The 14,732-nt window shown below is 41.7% G+C and overlaps 1 protein-coding gene across 3 annotated transcripts in view; it reads right to left on the bottom strand.

Moving 5' to 3' along the window:
• Positions 1–14,732, bottom strand: part of TBXAS1 (thromboxane A synthase 1) — a 260,715-nt gene that overhangs the window by 129,171 nt on the left and 116,812 nt on the right. The window lies entirely within an intron of this gene.

Below are 14,732 nucleotides of genomic sequence, written 5' to 3'. Positions count from 1 at the left end.
AGAGAAGAACAAGAACACAATGTGCTTCAGGAGGGAAGACATCATCTTTACTTCTCTGGTGGGTTTCCAGAAGGAACTTTTATTTCCCAAATGCAACTCACAGGCTCTACTGGAACCTTAGATATGGGTGGTATGGTCTGTGGAGGTACAACTTTTTCAACCTTCCCAGTTTGCTCAACCGCAGCAAAAGCAGCTGTCTGTTAATGGTCAAACTTTTATTCTGAATCCTCATAGGTGCATACAAAAGAGCTGAGGCCTCAGTTTAAAGAGGGTTTTGATCATAGACTTTAGCAAAAGAGGATAATTCCCTACATGCACCTTTTGCATGTAATTTGTACAGTTTCTCTGGCATCAGAGAGGCAACACAAGCTCTCAAAGCAAAGATACGTGCTGCTCTGAACCTACCCAGGATGACCAGCCACAAATACTGACCTCTCATGCTCACACCTTGCTTTTCTCTTCCTCCCTCCAAGTTTAGCAAGTTCCTTGTCACATTTAATGGTTAGTGACTGATGGTCCTGCAACAAACAGCTTTCCACAGGGACCAATTTCCTGACACCAGATTCCAAATTTGAACCAGAAGCTGATTATGTCTTCTACCCAGACAGCTTAACTCTGACCAGCAAGGGACACCCCACAATACATCATGCAAAGCATGTGTGTGTAGGAGAGACACACTTCTAGTTTATTTCAAATCTGGGAAATTGCAAATCTCCAGCTCCCGTCCACTGGGATAACAGGATGGTACTCACAGCAGGAGTCTTTATGTCACAAGCACTTTGTGCTTGAAAGCATTCAGGACTAAAAATTTGGGACAGGAGCATCTCCTACTCAAGCTGCTTTTATGAGAAAGTGACTCACAAGCCAAGCTTATCCAAACAAATCTATTCATCATCCTCCAACTCAGACCAGTCACCCGAACTCCCAGTTCTGTTTCCACAGCTAAGCGCTTTCTTTTTCATTTACTCTTCTCTAACTTTCTAGCTATAGGCACCTGCTTTTCCTTTCTTTATCCAGTTATAAATTAGGGCAGAGAAGGAGAAGAAGGGGGGGAAAAAAAAACCCTACAACTACTAAATTGAAAATGCTGGGGGGAAAAAAAACAAACAAACTTAAATTGATTTTTAAGCAAAGTTCTGCCTTTTTTAAGAAATGACTGCTATAAAGCACACACATTATTGTATCCCAAACAGCAAAAGCTCTCTTCCCACCTTTTTTCCATTCTCCTACTTGCTGTATATAATCTTTCTAACCTTTTTTAGGACACGAAAAATGAGGTTTTGTATGGACGCACTTTGGAAGTCAAAATCCATACACTAGAAGCATGACTTCCATGGTCTTTCCCTGAAGTAAAGGAAAAAGGACAAGTAGAACTAGACACAAAACAAGATCACCTGAGCTATTTCATTTAGCAAACACAGGTTCAGACCCTGAAAAGCCACCAGAAAGATGCTTAACTGAGTTTTAATATATTTAAAATCCTTTGCAGGATCAAGGCCTCAGTCACAAAACAAGAGGCTATCTCCCAACTAGGTGTTTTGGGTTTTTTTCACTTGTTTCGAAATAGCAAGTAAAAGATAAAATCCTCCTGAACAATAATCTATTCTTCCCAAGTAAATAACATATTCACCCCTGCTATGTAACTTCATTTTGATGCTGTATTACTGGATGAGGATATCGCTAGTCTCAAATAGACTTAGATTTATTATTGAACAAAACCCAATATTCTTGTCAGATTTTAATAAATAAGAGTTTGAGAAAAACAAAAGCCTCTGGGCAAGTATATCACAAATGGATTCATGAATAATTTAGGACAGCACTTTTTATTAACTTTTCCTAGGCTAATCTTTTCACAGGGCTCATTCACACACAGAAGTCCTACCTTTGGCTACAGTACCATCACACTGCTTGACCCAATACTTTATAATATTTTCATGTAGAAAGGGTGGAAAGCAAATACTTGGGAATACCTAGCCCAGTCCTGCAAATAAGCAAGAATTCATGCATGTAGTATTGCACCCTTGGGGCGATGCACCTCTGTCCACATGGAAATCAGCTGTAGTACTGCCACACCAGCAAAACTAAATTTCATGACCCACATATGGAGGCAAATTTTCCTGGGTAGATGAGGCGTGGGTTCATTAAATTATGCTGTCAGGGCACTTTCTATTATATTTCAGTTTAAACTGCAGCCCTCCAGAACAGAGAAAGAAATTCACATTTTAGACTAGTAGCTTTAGCTCCATTGGAGGGTGAGGCAGGAAAGACCTGGTACCAGTACATCAACAGCACAAGGACAGTGTGAGCTTCCTCCAGCAGATGAAAGTGTGGATGAGCCATTGCCCCAGCAGGCTGGGATGGCCAGGCAAAAAGCTTTTCACAAGTGTTCAGCAGAGGCCATGGGTCTATTCCCAGAAGCTGTGAAAAAGCAAAGATTGCCAAAGGGTGCACAGGTCAAGGAAGGGGTTATGTTACAGGGTACTGAACAAAAGCTAAACTTCATCAGAAGTGTTTTAATAACTGAAGAGGCTAAAAACACCCACCACACCCAGCTGTAGCAGTTTCATTCCTAAGAGCAGACAAGCACCACTCTCAAGGCAATTAATGAGAAGGACAGAGGTGATGGACTTGTGTTCAGGGTCAACCCAGGATGTTGCAGCCCTACTTACAATGATTTAGTAATTTAATAAATGCAACTTTTCTTTTATCCCCAAGAATAAACAGCAATCCAGCAATGATATCTGCAGTTTTGCTCATGCACCACTGTTGCTTTCTGCAGAGATGTGGCCTAGGTATCTCAACCCCACACCTAGTGCCTGCCATGGCCACGGCCACAGAAGATAACCCATGGAGGTAAGAGATGCCTGCCAAGTCCAACTCTGAGCTGAAGTAGGAGCAATGAGACAAGGGGCACACTGGACTGCTCGGTCCCTCCTGAAACAATTAGGACCATCATCTTCCTTCCCAATATTTGCCAGGGATACCCCCAGAATGCAGATTTCTGTTCTGAGGTGACACAGAGGATCAATCAGCTACTTTTAATTCAAAAGACCAATTTAGCATTAGCCTTTCCATGCTCCCAAGATCATCCTAGCCACACTGCATGGTCATCTGCTGCTAATAGCATCTCCCAGGTCCTGAGTCATGGACACGCTCTCTGAGCAAAGCTCGCAGCAATACTGCCTTGCTGCACAGGAAAAGGTGGAGAGCACATACAGTACCTTATGGCAAAGGGCCATATGTTTTTGTATAACATCCATGTGGGAAACACCTGCAACCCTTTCACCTTGTTTACAGTGCTGCTATCAATTCACAGAAGACTTTGATCTTCCTATCTCAGTCCCATGTATTACAAACACATTAATCATAAAATATATATATGCTGTTAGGCAATGAGCAAGGCTTTGTTTTCTATATGCTGTGGTCTGGTTAAGTACACAAAGATCATCTGTAGAGCCATATGAAAATAGAATATTTTATTATCACTATTTTCTTCAGGGAAGAGCAAAGAACAAAGAAAAAAAAAAGGCAGCGGGGGGAGAAGGAGAGGAGTACAAAGACACAGAGATACAGTGGGAAAAGGCTGATTTTCTTAGGACACTTTTCCTAAAAGAAGTTCCTCAATCACTTAGCCTCTTTTGTTTAGAGACACCCTTTCACTGCAGGCAGAGAAACATAAAAATGAATAGCACAATGCTTGTTTAAAAGAGGCCTGAAGCCCAGCGTTACTTACTTAATTATTTCAGAGGCCAGCAAATTGATTTGTCATAGCACTGTCCCCTTTCAGTGCTCGCAGGCAATTCAGATGGAGTAGGAATAAGAAATACATAATGAACAGCTGCAAAACCCAAACACAGTCTGCACAGAAAGGGTTATTTCGGGCTGAGAGGAAAGGAAAGGAAAGGAGTGGGACAAATTTGTCAAGTACCACAAGTCCCATTATTATTTGTGTTATATTAGCAGCTAATGGTCTCCAAGATCCCCATGCCCTAATTTGACAGGAGTTACTCATAAGCAGAAATCTTATTCTAAGCCTGTGGAGCCTACAACTTAAATAACCTGGAGTGACAGTGGGGAAAACAAGTAACATCTTCCATTTTCCATCTGAGGGACTGGGGGACAGGCAGGTGTGGAGGAGATGGGAATTGCCAGCAATCACCTTTTTTTTCTCCTGTTGACACCCTGTGAGAACAGAGCTTCTCAGCTGCTACATACACCTGGAAATCCCATGCCAGCTTTCTTTGGGATGGTTGGGAACTAACTCCTGTGCCACTTGTTCTGCATCCTAGTCTGTGACTCTAGCTGGCAAGGTGCTTCCCTGGACTACTTTTATAAAGCACTCACAAGTTGAGTATCTCCAGATTAGAGAACCATGAAGCTCTCATTAACACTTAAGAAAAACCAAAAAAAACCACCCCAAAACCACAACACCCTAGAAACAGGTGAAATTACTGCACATGAAAATGAAGCCCTGGTAGCATTGAGAAGTCTCAGGCACAGAGAAAAGTTTCAAAGCGCAGCTTTGCCAACACACACACACTCACACACCTCATCCAGAGACTAATCCAACCCATTGTGTAAATTCATAAAAAAAAGAGACATGGCCACAGCAATTTCTATTTAAGAATAAATTGTTCCTCACTTCCTTTTTCAATGAGCTACGTTTCTTTTCATGTTGTGAAAGCTTTAAAATAAGCACATAGGACTATTAATTTAATTCCTGGATGCATTAAAAATATCACGTAACATAAAATGCTTGCTCACACACACTTCCTGCGCTGCTCTGTATGGTTATGCACCCAACTCTTTGTCCACACACCCGGGATTAAAAATGCTATCTTCCACATACCAAGAACCTCTGCGCTATCTCAAACTCGCACCTGGCCAAAAGGCCTCTGCTTTCTGACGTGCTTAAGGAAGTATCAAAAAAAGGAAGAAAATTCTGGGATTATTTATCTTCTCCCCACCACTAAAAGCACAGCTATTTTTAAAGGAGCTCCTCCCTTGTCAGGTGCAGTAAGAGACTTGTGGTAAGAAAGTAATATATTTAGGGTTGACAATAAGGAGAAGGAGGGCTGATTGAGGCCATTACAAGGTACAGAGCTGGTAGAGTCTTTCAAGTAACTTATACCAGAGTGCAAATGAAATCTGTTTCTGAGCATCTCTAACCCTGGGGTTTAGCAGCTTGAGGGTGTCACACACATTTACTAATCCCTTCCCCCTTCCAAGTGAGCAGTGCAGGAGACACAGCCTCTGCATGGCTGTGTTAATTCATTCATGAAATGAAGTAGATGACATTTACCCACGTATAAGAAATGACAGAGATTAAATTAAGCTCACAAAGTGCCACGAAGAGGGGAAAAAAAAAAAAAACACCTCTGAATTATACAGCATATTCGGCAACCTACATCCACTTGGGTTTTGGAGGCAATCTGAGTCCAGACCTAAGTGCAAGTACAAAAATTCATGCCCACGTTCAGGGGTTGGGGAGAGAAGCAGCAAAATGGATGGACAGGGATAACAATTGTTTCTTTTCTCTGTTCAGGTGGGCTGCAGCAGAAGCTGAGCTCCAGGGCAGCGCAGAGCCACGGGGTCATGGGCTGTGCTCCTCCACAGCCGGGGAGTTGCCGCTTCCCAGGGCTGGCAGGGGTTATTTTTATCCTGCCAACTGGGCTAAGATGATTGCCACCGCCGCTGCCGCCGCTCCGCGTGCTTGCATCATACCGCTAGCGCTGATTAGCTGCATCAGTATTCCACTTCATTAATGCCAAATGAAAGCTGTAAATAGGGTACTGCGTTTACAGGATGCTACTGGAAATGAGAAGTACTGTGATATTAATAAGAAACCAGTCACTCCTCCTGCGTGGGTGCATGGTGCTATTGTGACTGGGTGACGCTGAAAGTCCTCGTAGCTCTTCACCTCAGCACGAGTGCCAGAAGAATGTTGCTAAATCTTTTCCCATGGTGCTTCCCACCAAGCCTGGGCTGTATTAGTCTGTGTTTTGTTACTCGTGTTTAGACTGTGGCATTTTCACCAGAGCTTGTTTTGTCTGCGCTCGCTAAAGTGCGCTACGCCTGACTGACCTCATGTGATGGTGCAGCAGGCGTTTCCTGTGGGTTTCAGCATATTTCTGTGCCCGGCCTTTCTGGGGGTTTTCGAGATGCAGCATGAGAACAGTCTCATCTCTTGCTCTTTGCACCTAATTCACTACTAAAGTACTCCTTTGCCATACCCCGAGGGAAAAACCATCAGGTTACTATTTCCAGAACACTGGATTATTATTTCTAGGGAAGACTACCTCTGGAAAATAGCGAATTTTCTGTGTCTCCAAACTTTACTTGCTACTATGAACACAGTGTTCATTTGTATGGATTTGTATGAGTCAAATATTTATATTCAACAGTGCTACCTGTTTTTACAGTAGAGTGAAATGAAAAAACTTACAAGATGGCCGAGGAGGATAAGCAGAAAATGTTACTTGATCTAAACAAAGGTAACCTTTTCTCAATTTTTTTTTTTCTTTTTTTTCCACATAAGGTAGGTATAGGGATCTGCTGAATGCTTATGCTCATTTCTAGTTAGGAGCAAAGTATGGGGGACATATCTGAACACGTGTCCATGAAGCCAAGGAGGATCCTCAGTGTCCCAGATAGCAGGGGAGCATTTGTGTGTCACTGTGCAGGATCCAAGAAAAATTTGGGGCCAGGAGACAAAAGGAGGAGAGCATATGTGCGATCATACGGAGAAAATGAAACGGGAAGGCGGTCAAAGGATTTAAATATCATTTGCGATACTACGACATCACAAGATACAGCAGGAGATAAAGCAGGTTGACTACAATAAAAGCACAAGTGTAATAAAGTTTATAGTTACACACCCACCACTAAACTTCACACAAGCAAACATTTCAGGGCAACTAAAACAAAACCGAGTGATCTGACTTCCGCCTCTCATAAAGCATTTCTGACTATGATAAAATTGAGGTTTGTGTTATCATTCCTCCCTGAGACCTGACATCAGGGTACACAGAAGAGCCATCCCTAGCTCTGCCTTTCTGCGACCTTCATCTCATGTATGCTTTACTTATCATGGCCAGAACTCAACTGCAACTGGAGTTCTTCACTTCTCCGGTTTAGCCCTGAAGGAAAGAAAAGGCTTTCAGAACTCACCAAGTACCCCTGTCTGCTGAAAAGTCATGTCCTCATACGTATCTTCAAAAGCAGCGTTCAGAACAGAGACATTCAATATCAGCAGGCTGTTTCTGTTTGTTTTAATTTTGCACTTTATCTTTCACTTTTTTATAGGCAAGACAGCTCATCTGCCTCCTGTAAATAGGATCAGCAGTGGTGGACAAAACAATATTTTATTTTTGAATGTATCTGAAATAAACATGTACATAATTTTCTTTCAGTCTACTCTTTCTTACTGGGATTTTGATCTTAAATCAATGAGAGAGTTACATTATATTGTACACCATCCCTCAATACCTTTGCTCTGCTTCTGTTAATGCAGATGCATGCATTTCTGAAATAATACTGTCTTAATATTAGAATGTTTTAATTCTTCAATAATGGATAGGACTCAATAGACTGGGGGGGGTTGCATCATAAACACAGCATGATGGAATGAGTAAGTGAAATTGAATTTCATGTAACTACACATGTAATAGACTGTTTTGTAGAATAAGAAGTGACATTTAACTTGGTCATGGTTACTAGCCTGAAAATATCTGAAGTTTAAAAGCAGGGTTTCATAAGTGGGGAAGCCATGAGCAACTCATTCATTTGGTTTGCGTGCAATAAAGACACAGATCCCAGCCAACAATGCACAGCCTTACTTAGGGAAGGAAAGGCTTGTCAGACTGGCCACGAGGGGGACAGTCACTGGGACTTGCTTTTCTTGTACAATCTGCCTAAAAAAAAAATATGTCTAAACAAAGAAAAAAAAAGGCAGTAACCACCTACTGAGCTCTTGGGAATGTACTTTTCTTATGCTACAGCATACAAAATGCGCACAGGAAAGATTAATTTTTTACCTATAGCAGCATGTACTTTTTCTATACATTCTTAAGATAAACACACACACAAACTCATTTATTTTGTTAATGCATTATTAAATGTACACTAATAAAAGTAATTTCCCAATGCTTGATGCATTTATCATGAAACCACTAGCAGAATTCTTTACAATAAAAATGCACATGACCAACCGAAATTATCTAGGGAAATGGCTAATATCTGACCATGGAGAAACATTAGAAAGCAGGGTTTTGTTATAGGATAGAAGGAAAAAAAATAGATGTATTTTCTTACAGAAAAATTGCAATGATAAAATTATTTTTAATAGTACAATGCTACAGCTCCAGGAAATTTTCCTGAATCAATTCAACCTGTGTTGTGGGGGACTTTAAAAACCCATTAAAAATAACCATGATAAATTTCCTAACCTCTTTCAGTGCACCATGCAGAAGACAAAGGAAACTGCAATTCAACAGAGATAGAAAAGAAAGAAAAGAACAGAAAAACCTGATAGCTTGTGTATCAGCAGTAACATCCTCACTAACAACAATGAGCAAATCTGCACCACAAAGGACAAGAAGAGCAGGAGTGATGTGTACAGCTGACAATGGCACTCCAAAGTAATGACTTCCAGGAAAATCTGCTGCTACAAATGGACAACGCGCTGCTGAAAGGTAGTTGAGTCACGGCTTTCATAACATGGAAAATTATTTCAGCCTAAAAATGAATGTACCAAACCCCAGAGTGCATATGGCTCTGGTAAAGCAACTATGGGGATTACATCCTACAAACAGCTAATATGCTCACCTGGCTTAAATTATTAAACCTCGCTGAAATCTGTGCAGGTTCAGTGGGTTTTCCCCATACTTAATGTGTAGTCATAAGATACAGATCATGTTTCAAACAGTAATATTAGTGAGAGCACTGCCTAGCTGACGTATTTTCCATTTTCCATGTTGTACCTATTATCAGCTGTGACAAACACACTCCCTTTGCTTCCCCCTTTTTTGTGGTGGGAGAAGGGGGCAATTGCATAACAAATGGCATATACCTCACTGTCTCATGAAACAACCCAAATGCCTGGGGGTGGAATAGTACACGTAGCCCTCTCTTCCACAGGCGTATCCTTTCACCTTCACCAGCAGGTCCTGTTCACCCACTCCTTCTACTGACCCCCACCTAGATCACAGCAAATCACACTGACACTGCTCTGCACACCTCAGCTCCTCAGCTCTCTTCACAGCTGCATTGAACAGCTGTCCCAGGCCCACATCTGGCTGCCTGGGGACATGAGTGACATGTAGCCCTCAAGAATATCTCCCCTCTGCCTCAGTCATAGCTGCTTGGCTGGAGACCACAGGATTCCCACGGACCTGCCTCATTTTTGAGTCCATGTTATCATTCACACTGCCTTGCTATGTTACTCCCCAAACCCTCTGGATCTCGGAAGTCTGCAGGAGCAGTTTCCTCTAGCCCTTGCCTCCAAACAGTTGAGTGTACATGAAACACCAGCAGTCATACTTAAGAATCCTGAGAAAATTTCTAAAAAAAAAAAAGGCATTTTAAATTGCTCAAAGTCTACTTAGAAAAAAGGAAAAACCAGTCAATTTGAACACAGAGCAATGTATACACCTAATATTCCTTTTAAATATAAAGACACTGGACCAAGTTCAAGCAACCTGATCTTCATGCAATGACAGAGGTATAGCAGAGATACAATCCCTGCATCTATTCATAACCCCTATAAACAAAGCAAAAAAAAAAAAAAAAGAATACAAGCACAACTGTAGGATGAACCATCATTGAAGTAAATATATTGATCTATCAAAAATGATTGAAGACTGACAATAAAAGGGTTATAAATTCTTAGAAGAAAGAGAAAGTAAAAAAAAAAAAAAAAAACAGAAAACCAACCCACTGAAAAACTCCCACCTACATTCACAAGGAAAAATAGACTGGAACAATAAAACACAATGGCAGTGCCTGTACATCTTTGATAGCTGCCCCTCCCAAAAGCTGGAACAATCCTGCTATAAACCAAGCAAATGAAAATGTAAATGCATGAGCAATCATCTGGGGGATTCAGATGCTTCGTGTCCTGTAGGCAAAGAAGAAAGGGGGAAAAGGTAGGAAAGCATGAGAAGGCACCACTTTTAATATCTGCCATTATTGATTAGGCTCTTCTCACTTGGAGCCTTTTAAATCCAGCAGAGACCTTCCAGACCAATGCTGCCTGCATGGCAGGGTTAGCACTGCCAGCAACACTCCTTGTCCTCTGACCTCAGTGTGATCTGCTGCTTCCACTCCTCCGGCAGCAGGGACAGCCTGTGGATTTCAGAGCGCAGGGAAGCCACGTGCATGTGCCAGCCAGTGCAGGGAATGCATGTGTGCCTGCAGAAATCCAATATCCAAAATGGCGAGCCCAGAAGAGGCAAAAGATTGGGAAATACACTGAATGCAATGCTCAGAGCAGTCCTGGGAGTAGGTATAAACACAGTGGTGTATCAAAGGGGTGTCAGGGTCTGTTCCAAGGCTTACAAACTGCATATTTCTTTAAATATTTTCCTTAGGAAATGAACAGGATGAAAATTATGGTACTTTCACAAGCTTCTGTTCTTCACTACTGATGAAAATCCAGTTGTATTAGTTACAGGACAAAAGCAAATATAATGCCACTGAGACAGAAGAAAATATAGGTCTGTAGTAAGGATAAGTTTAGGTAATTCAAATATTAATCTCCCCATTTTGTAATATACTTCTCTATTTCAAAAAAAATTTAAATTATTTTAATAGAATTTAATATTTAAAAACTAATGCCTTTCCATGTGATGTTACATTACCATCTGACCTAGTTAAACATTTGTCTCTGTACTGCACTTGAAGACCTACTTTCTCCTGCCCCAAACATAGCTTATTTCCTACTGGCCTAAATGGACAGCCAGTGAACATATAAAATTGTTAGGCAGCTTTGGTAACATTTTACTTTGGCCCTTCACACAGAGCATTTCATAAGATGTTCTGTACAATAAAAGGTCCCGAAGAACCAAGATCCTCTCATAATGTCACTTTGAAAGACTCTGCAGCAATTCCCAGTGTCCTTGCCAAGATCCTCTTTCAATAAAATAGATTCCAACATTGACAGAAAAGCTTGGATTATTGCTGAGTGATAAAATTTCTGCTGCTAGACCTACACAGTCAGAACATTGCTCCCAACTCACTCCTTTTTCTGTAAACTACTTTAAGAGGTCTGGGTATGTCTTAAAATTTGCTGTACAAAACCTAATTTTATTCAGTAGGTTTGAAGTTATATAACATGAGAGAGACTTAAAAACATTGGGTCAAGATGCTCCAATAGTCATGACTCTATGCCTATAATGGAGCTACACTGAAGTAAACAACAGCTTGAAGGTCCAGACCCCTGTTTTCAGGCTTGTTTGCATGGGGCAGAGAGGAGATTCTGGGACAAGACATGATTTGAATCTTTATTAAGTTAGACTAGAAAAAACTCCTGTGGGAGTATCCCCCTATAATTGCTGGGGGTCATGGTCCGTCTTTTCCCTGATGCAGTGTCTGTCATTGCAGACCTTCTGTGTCTCTGCATGGGAGGGTTTTTGACATTACTATAGCTTTTTAATTATACTTGTAGAATTTTATAAGTATGACTAAAATAAATCCTCCTTCAAGACAAGCCTTCAGGTTTAGCCACTCAATTTACTGGAGGGAAAGAAAGATTCACAATCCCCAGGGTAATGGTGGCTCAGCTCATTCCATGTTCCCCAAGACAGGAAAAACCAAATGAACAAAGTAACAGCTGAAAACAGCTTCTTCCTCTGCAGTGGGGTATACTTTTGCCTATTGCCTGTTGAAATCATACCCAGTTCACTGCCAGCAAAAGGTCTGACATAAAGCAGACTCTCCAGGGAAAGAAGAGAGGTAGTCAAACAGAGAAAAAGGGCAATTTTAAGATGGTGCCAAACCAATAAAGAAAAAGGAGATATTTTGTTCCCCTTTCTACTAATAAAATATAGTAGACTAAAATTGATCCCCAGACTAATAAGGTAGAGGAAAAACTAAAACCTATATATGACAAAACAATAAAAAAGTAATGAAGAGATTTATGGAATTACATAAAAACCTTGGAATAACGTTAAAATTGTCAGGTCATGTTACTGTTTTCAACTCAACATGGAAAAGAAAAACAGGGAGGAATAAAAATTAGAGCATGAAGGAAAGATAGCATAGGGCTAAAGAGGATGGAGAGAAGTAAGAGAAAGAAAAATCCAGAGCAAATATTTAGGGGGGGAGGGAAGGAAGTATGAAAAAGCATAAATACAGATCCTACAAGTCAAGGTCGTGAATGGAAAAAGCCAAAACCAGAACAAACCCCAACGAAGTGATGTCACCATTGAGCAACGGCATTGAGGGCAGCACTCGATAGGAAATGCCTCTGTAGACAGCTGGCAAAGGGTAGTCATCCTCACAAAGGAAAATATAACTATTTTTAAGAAACTAATTAATAGATATCCCAAATCCATTCCTGTGCAACGCTTTGTTGTCCTAAGGGGCAGAAGCCCCATGAGCTCCCCAGCATGGGCAGAGAAGGTCTAACCAGCACATGCATCCTGGGGCTCCTAGCAGGTGGCATGACAAGGGGACAGAGCCATGGATGCTCCAGCCTGTACTAGGCTTGCAGACAACAGGCAAATACAACAGGCTGCTATCTGCAGTTTCTTCTCTGGATCCTTCTCCAGACTCCAGTGTGGCATCTGTGGAAAAGAGAAATCCCCTTTGCTCAATGCTTCTCATAGCACAGTCACAAAACAGTCACAAGCTGCTTTTGGATTTCTTTGGGCTGGCAGAAAGAAGGGGAAACTGGCATTAGGGAGTCACCTGGAGAGGCAGTAATTTGACTCTCCTGTGAAGTGACCAAGGCAGGCAGGAGAAGTACCTGAATTGAGCATTAAAGTTGATCTCCTTCAAAGGCTGCCAAGAATGGGAAGGGCACACACACACACACACACGGAGGGAGGCATGATGCATTTTCCTCCCTCTATGCAGACTGAGGGGAAATTATTCAGGAAATGCATTAAAAAATTACCATGCATGACACTGGGAACACCAGTTCATAATCAGATACACAGTGAGTGAAGTCAGAGACCATTAATAGCTACTGAACATTGCATATTGCATGTATCTGCTTTAGGTTTGCATCAATACTTCTGAGTGCTGCAGGAAATTCTAATGAAAGCATTTAATATGCACAGCTAAATCTACAACGCTGCTGTTTCCCATACCTTCTAGGAGGATTGGTATACTGAAATAATGCCTCAGATTTTTCAGTCTTTTAAAAGCTCCCCACCTGCTTCTTTCCAAATGGTGGAAAGGGGCGGGGGGGGGGGGGGGGGGGGAAATGACAACAGGGACTTTACACCTTCTTAAGAAGTTTAACAAATACAGGCTCCAGTAGATAATGAAGATGGTAGAGCAATGTGCAATTGAGTCTAAGAAACTAGTTTTTGTAACTCAGAATATTTCCTCCCCCTTCCTTGAATGAGGATGACACATTGTGGTATGCAGGTGTAACATGATAAGAAGAAGCAATCTGTTTAGCAGTCTCATTCCCTTGAAAACTATAATTTTAACCATTAATTAGCTAAGAAGCAGGCAGCAGAGATCAAAGATCACCTGTGCTGTATATTAGCTGTAAAACACTCTTTAGCACATTCTCAAAAGAGACTTCACTTTTCAAATACTCCTAAAAGGGAGCTCACAAGGACTATGCTTCAACAGCTAAATGCTGCATAGCACCAGTGTGCAAGGAACCAAGAAGAAACACTTCTGCAGGAGAAAATAGAGGTGAAACCTTCTCCTAGCCAAGGCTGCTATATGCACACACAGAAGCAGACCAAGATTTAATCAGATTCCTCAGATGCTAAGATATGGTACAATCGTAGGAGCTGACACAGTTCTGGCCAGTCTCTCAGAGCCGTCCTGTGTCCGGCCAAATCCATCAGTGGAGCCATACCAACCAGGAGAGCTTCCCCTATACAAACAGTAATTTGCTGGAGCTACGATCACAGCAGCTTGCACGCACCGTGACTACAGAAACAAGCATCAGCAACACGGTGCAGGCGACAGGCAGTGTCCTTTGCTGCCTTACCAAGAGCACATAAAATGCCTGTCTCATACAGTTGGACTTCGCACTCTCTTTCCCGAAGTGTAAAAGATTACATCAGGTCTTTGACTTACATTGGCTTAAACAGCTGCAGTAGAGTCGTGAAGGGATTGGATGGAGGAAACAAACTTGGGAGAAAGCACTACAGCGAGCACATGCCTGCGGCTCAGCCACCCCAGGTCACGTCTGGAGCCTCAGAGAGGAGTGGGAGAGCTTTGCACACAGAAGAGATCGCCACTTGCACCAAAGGTTTCCATCCAAATGGGTTTGCCTGCCCTGAGGGCTGGAACTGTGACTTATTGATGGGCTTTTGAGTTCTGTCTGTGTATACATAGAACACAAATGTCCCTGGACCCTACTGGGACAGTCAGAGGCTATAGTAACAAATCAAGAACCATCACAGAGTACACAAGCTCAGGTTGCACAGTTCTCATGGGAGGTCACAGTCTACACAGCAGATTTGTCTGTGGCTATGAGCTGCTCATTAATAAATACCTTTGACATTACTAGTACACCAGGTATCAATTTGCAATGTTCC

The sequence above is a fragment of the Corvus kubaryi genome, unplaced genomic scaffold, assembly GCF_017639235.1.
Source record: "Corvus kubaryi isolate FWS band 111438036 unplaced genomic scaffold, C.kubaryi_AGA036_p1.0 74, whole genome shotgun sequence".
Taxonomy (NCBI): Eukaryota; Metazoa; Chordata; class Aves; order Passeriformes; family Corvidae; genus Corvus; species Corvus kubaryi.
The sequence above is the reverse complement of the archived record's forward strand: the minus strand, read 5'-3'. Positions and strand labels throughout refer to the sequence as shown.